Genomic DNA, 6452 nt, shown 5'->3' with positions numbered 1-6452 from the left:
TCCAGAAATATTTTCCCTTTGAGAAACATACTTCCAGTTGAATGTTACTGATAGTACCTTTATAAACATGATTTTACTAATAAGACTTCTGTGTTTTATTTCGCCTATTTTCTTCATTTGATAAACTCCCTTTCATCCCCAAAGAATCATCTTTTTATTGACGCCTACCTTTTCTAGTCTTTTCGGTCACATGAGGGCTCCTTTTCTTTATTGTTGAGGCTCTTTGCATCTCTCTCATCTCTTTGCATCTCCCCCACTTAAATAAATGGTACTAAGACAATATCAACATCTATATCAATCTATGTATACGTATATATATATATATATATGTATATATACACATATAATCAGTTCCAGATAGAGGAAGAAATTAAAAATGAAACATATAAACATACAATTTTTTTAAAAAATGAGAAGCATTAACATTTTACATATACATAGTCATCACTTCATAAAATGAATTGGGAGTGGCTCTTTTTTTATATTCAATGAATAATTCATGTAAGATTGGAATCATCTGTTTTTGAACATTTGGTAAAACTCACCTGAAAATCCTCTAGAGCCTATTATTATTTTTTGTATGAAAAATGTATGGGCACTAATTCAACTTTATATAGGATCATTTGGATATCCTCTTTCTCTTTTAAAAAATTACAATAAATGCATTCTCTAAAAATTTTCATGTTTTACGTAAATTTTCAAAAATATTTACATTTGTGCATTATATCCCTTAGTAGATTTTAATCTCTGTTGACCATTGACCATTTCAATATGTCTCATTTATATTCTTGTTTTATTTGTACCTTTGGGGGAACCGGTGGAGCTTTCTTTTTTCAAATTTTTTTTTAGTAGTTGGAAGAAATAGCTAAGAGGACGAAGAACCTCCGGCTCCGGGCACATCTCTTTGATTCCACTGTTCTTCCTGCATTAACATATGCCTCAGAGACCTGGGCCCTACGCAAACAAGATGAGAACGCCATTCAGGTCTCCCAAAGAATAATAGAAAGAATAGAAAGAGCTATGCTTGGAATATCACGTTCCACTCAAATGAGAGAACGAATCCGGAGTTCTGACATCCGTCGACGATCAAGGATCAGGGACGCTGTCTCATTTGCCAAGGTGTCGAAAATCAGATGGGCTGGTCACGTAATGAGATTTAAAGACGACCGTTGGACTAGAGCTGTTACTGATTGGATTCCACGGGATGTCAAGAGACCGCGTGGCCGCCCACCTACCAGATGGTCAGACTTCTTCCTGAAGATCATGAACGATCGGTTTGAGGCCCTTCATGTTCCCAGAGCGAACAGATGCCATTGGGCTACACTAGCACGCAACAGGGACAAATGGAGACGTTACTGGCGCCCGCTCGAGCAAATCGACGACTAACGGGAAGTTAAGTGATTAAGTGATTTTTTAGTAGTCGGAAATGTATTACTCATGTTAAACAATTTTTTTATTTGGTTTATCCCAATTATTTATTTGTTTTCTATATCATTAATTTATGCTTTTGCATTTATTATCACCTTTTGAAAAATTTTACTTTAGTTTATTTTACTTCTTTTCCTGATTACTTTCTTTAATTACATAAATTACTTGCTGAATTTTCAGACATTAGAAAAACAAATGTATGTACTCAAAATTATAGATTTCCCTCAAGCAGCTTATAAACTTTATCTTACCAATGTTGAAATTCAGTATTTTAAAAACTAACTTTCAGAGTCAGAGAGGTGTTTTAGGAAGTTAGGCCTTGCATGTGTTTCTAGTTTTCCCCCGGCATCAGATAGGCCCAATAACCTTCTTCCCAAATCCTAGCACACTAGAAGTGATTTCTGAGCATAAAGCCAGGAATAAGATCTGAGCATAGCTGGGTGTGGCCCAAACCACAATTCCTGGTAAAAGTGAATAAATAGAAACTAAGTACTCTCAAATTTCCATTTTAGTTTCTTTTACTCATGAGTAAATAGAAATTTATTTTTTACTTTCAGGAATTTGTGTTATCTCTATAACAATTATGTTCTATGTTTAATCAGGCTATATGATACCAGCTTTTATTTTAATTTGTTGGTACTAATATTAGTTCTGGCCAGTCATTGTAAGTATTCTCTGTGAGCTTGAGAGAATGTGCATTCTACACTGTTGGCGGACAGTGTATTGTATGTACAACTGAACTTATTTTACGAATCAAGGATATGTCTCAGTGATAAAGCATGTGTAAGGACTCAGATTTGATTCCTGGCGCTTCTAAAAATAAAATAAATAAACGAACAAGTTTATTGCTTTTTAAAATATTTTGTATCACAACTCGTTTCGTTTGGGGGGTGAGTGTGGGCTTTCCAGTAGCAACCAGAAAAACTGCTAGACAAATTCTAAAAGAGCTGTAACACTTTTAACTAATTTCTTGATTTACCTATTAGTGATGATAGAATTGCCCACAAAGACGATGGTGTTAAGTTCTTCACATAAAAAAAGTGTCTGTCTGTGGCAGAGGCAGACTTGGGGTGGGGTTGGAAAGAGGAAAATTGAGGACATTGGTGTTGAGAAGTGTACACGGGTCAAAGGACAGGTGTTTGAGCATTGTAATACTGAAACTCAATCATGGACAACTTTGTTTTTCTCACGGTGATTTAATAAAAGAATTTTAAATACTTGAAATATTTTGAAACTACTTTATTAGGTGCATTTAAGTTGGAATTGTTAAATCTTTCTGGTAAGTCTGAATTTTAAATAATATATAGCAATCATACTAATTTCATTTTGTATTTATTATCTTCACAGGGCAAAGCCTGGCAAGCCACCAGTGAGGTATTCAATATGCAAAAAACAGTAACAACAAGTCTCACAATGGAGCTGTTACTGGTGACTGCTCGAACTATTTGTTGAACAGCGGAGGACAGTGCTACAGAGCTATTTATTATCTTAAATTCTGTTTTGTGTTGTATTAATAAACTTTCATTGACGTTCTTGTGGGCTGGAGCGATACCACAGTGTGTAGGGCGTTTGCCTTGCACACAGCCAACATGGACCCGAGTTGGATTCCTCCGCCCCTCTCAGAGAGCCCGGCAAACTACCAGAGTATCTCTCCCACATGGTAAAGCCTGGTAAGCTACCCGTGACGTATTCAATATGCCAAACACAGTGACAAGTCTCACAGTGTTACTGGGCCCTCTTGAGCAAATCGATGAACAACGGGAGGACAGTGACAGTGACAGTGACCGTTCTTGTGGATATTACTATATATCTTTAGATTTATTGCTAACATTTCCCCCTTATTGTTTTATGTGTTTTTGTACTTAAAAAACACATGCAGCTTAAATTTGTATGTTTTTATCTGCTCTGACAATTTCACATTAAATTCAAGACATATCTATCATGATTCCTCATATATTTGAATTTATTTTGCCACCCAATTTTGCTATTTGTTTTTTCTTACTCTAATTTCTTTGTTTGGTTTTGGGGCCACACCTAGCAATGTTCAGGGGTTACTCCTGGCTTTTCACTTAGGAAGTACTCCTGGTGATACTTGGGGGACCACACGGGATGCCTGGGATTGAACTCTGGTTGGCTGTGTGCAAGGCAAGCACCTTACCCACTGTACTATCTCTCAGGTCCTCTCTAATTTTAAAATAAATTCTGGCATCTTCCCCACTCCTATTCTTTTAGACAGAGATTTTCCTCCCTCATATACATTTTTTCTCCATTGATTTAGAGACTATAAGACATTTTTAAACTTTTAGTCATTACCTAAAAGTTTCCTAGAGCTTAAATACCTTACGAATTATAATTCGGATCAGTAGTTTGGTATTTGTCCCAAATAAATATAAAATTTAGGATTTTTTAATTTTCAGTCAATTCCATCCCCCATCAATACACTAATGTTGACTCAAATATTGTTTATCATTGATTTTTGCTTCTTTAATCTCTTAGAAATTATTATAGCTTTTTATATGTATTGTTAACCTATTAAATGTTCGCACAATCTCTTCTTTTTTAAAAATTTTATTAAAACACCATGAATTACAAGGTTGTTTTTTTCTTTTTGGGTCATGCCTGGCGATGCTCTCAGGTTACTCCTAGCTCTGCACTCAGGAATCACTCCTGGCCGTGTTCAGGGGACCATATGGGATACTAGGAATTGAACCTCAGTTGGAGAGTGCAAGGCAAATGCCCTACCCACTGTGCTATCGCTCCAGCCCCTACAAAGTTATTCTTAGTTGAGTCTTAGACATACAATTTTGCAGCATGCATCCAACCACCAGTGTCAATCTCTCTCCACATATCCTCTTTGCTATCCAGACTTTCTTTTTTTTTTTTTTTGGTAGAGAAAGTTCAATTTTTGTTTCCGTTTCTGGTCTTGGATTTCTAGCAGGACATCTGCTTGGTTGCTAGCAGGACATTGGGGGCTCACCACGTACCAGATAGATTGAGAGGGAGGGGCTGAACACATAGCCTATGGAGGCAAAATGTTTACATTTTCACTAAGGGAATAAAATTCACAAGGATTTCCATGTAAACACCCACCAGTACAGTACTCCAACCCTGACCCCCAACCAAGACCACCAAAAAATAACGCTCAGAAATTACTGCGCGTTAATATTCAGATATCATGTTTTGTGTTTATTTATTTTTGGGGGGACATATTCTGTAATGTTCTAGACTTTTGCCTGACTGCTCAGGGGAACAGGGCTCGGGGAACCCTCTGGGGTTCTAACCATGGATCCTGGGGCAGCTACTCCCAGTTTGACTAATTTTTTTTATTTTATATTTTTTATTTTTTATGTTAAGTATTTTTATTTTTTAAATTTATTTATTTATTTATTTTGAATACCCATCTCTCCACCAGTGACCGGTTCCCACCACCGTGGATCCCAGTATGCCTCCCACCCCCCACCCCCCACCCCAGACTGATATTTTTTAATTGCACAAAACTTCCAATTGCTGGAGTAGCTCCAACTGTTCATGTATTCTGTTACAACAGTTGAGCATGAAACTAAGTCAATCAAAAGCCCAGAATGGGCCTTGGGGTAACCCAGAATGATGCTCAGGAATTGAGGAATGGAAAGCATTCTATGTGTAGTCAATATTCCTGTCTATGTGTTTGTATATCTTCATATCCAGTGGTGTTCTCAAGCTACTCTTAGCTCTGTGCTCATCAACTCTTCAAACAGTGCTCAAGTCGACAATGCACTGAATTCAACTGGGATCTAAAATAGATCAGCCACATGAATTGAAAGTCCCTTCTTCGCTCTGTAGCTGAGTGGTCATTGATTAGTTTAGTAGTGGATGAATTATGCAGCAAAAATTAAATTCTTTCAAAATTTGAACCAGTGCTCAAGAAGAATTATAGAGTGGGTGTGCAGGAGAAAGTCACTTTTTCAGTTGTGTTGACCTATTGTTCAGCTATGAGTTTTAGTTTATTAGAGGAAAATATGAATAAAATGTATAGTAAAATGGAGGGCTGGAGCAATAGCACAGTGGGTAGGGCATTTGCCTTGCACGCAGCCCACCCGGGTGTGATTCCTCCATCCCTCTCAGAGAGACTAGCAAGCTACCAAGAGTATCCCACCCACATGGCAGAGCCTGGCAAGCTCCCTGGGGCGCATTCGATATGCCAAACACAGCAACAACAAGTCTCACAATGGAGACGTTACTGGTGCCTGCTGGAGCAAATCAATGAACAGTGGGACAATGGGACGACAGTGCTAAAGTAGTACAGTGTTTAATAGTAAAACACAAAACTTAGTTATTTTAGAAGTTTACTTTTTAGTTTGAAGAGTTGATATCTGTATTTATAGACTTAATTTCTTGCAATCCCTCACAAGGGCACCTGCCAATCATGGAGTGAAATAGGAACAATGGCTTAGGGTGCACAAGAATGGTGTGGTTTATGATCAATACTTGATTGCTTTGTATAATCAGTTTTATTATTTTCTATGTCAAGGCTTGCTTCACTTTATGTCGACGTAAATTTACTGGGTGTTGAAAGATAGCCCCATGACAAGTGGGCCCTAGCAAAGCAAGTCCCAGCCCATATCCCCCCTGCAGCTGCGGCAGGTTGACAACACCAGGTACCCCCATCTCCTCCTTGCCCCTGGAATTCGCCAGGTAAGGCCACAAGGCTGGAAAAGGCCTAATGAGGCATCTCCTTGCCATGGAATCCGCCTAATAAGGCCACAAGTTCAGAGAAGGCCTAATGAGGTATTTTCTTGCCCTGGAATTCACCTAATAGGGCCATAAAACCCGAAAAGGCGTAATTGACTGCCCGGTGGGATGGCCTGGTGACAGGTACAGAAGAGAGTGGCTGGTGCTGATGGCTTGTTGCAAAATGACTGGCTGCCTGCGTGCAGTATCTAATGTGATAATTCAAATGTATTGGGTGATTTGTGCGTGGGCATTTCTGAAATGCGCGGGAAGATGGCCTATAAAAAGCCCCCTTTGAAGAGGCTCGGGGCTCT

The 6452-nt window shown here is 38.4% G+C and overlaps 1 non-coding gene across 1 annotated transcript; it reads right to left on the bottom strand.

Annotated features, from left to right (window-relative positions):
- Positions 1–2324: 2324 nt before the first annotated feature.
- Positions 2325–2386, bottom strand: LOC130019086 (U7 small nuclear RNA). The gene has a single exon (XR_008791739.1). It is a non-coding gene; the product is annotated as a U7 small nuclear RNA (small nuclear RNA).
- Between the last annotated feature and the right edge of the window lie 4066 nt (positions 2387–6452).

Source organism: Sorex fumeus, unplaced genomic scaffold (assembly GCF_029834395.1).
Source record: "Sorex fumeus unplaced genomic scaffold, SorFum_2.1 ptg000482l, whole genome shotgun sequence".
NCBI classification, from domain to species: Eukaryota; Metazoa; Chordata; class Mammalia; order Eulipotyphla; family Soricidae; genus Sorex; species Sorex fumeus.
This window is presented reverse-complemented; position numbering and strand designations above follow the sequence as displayed.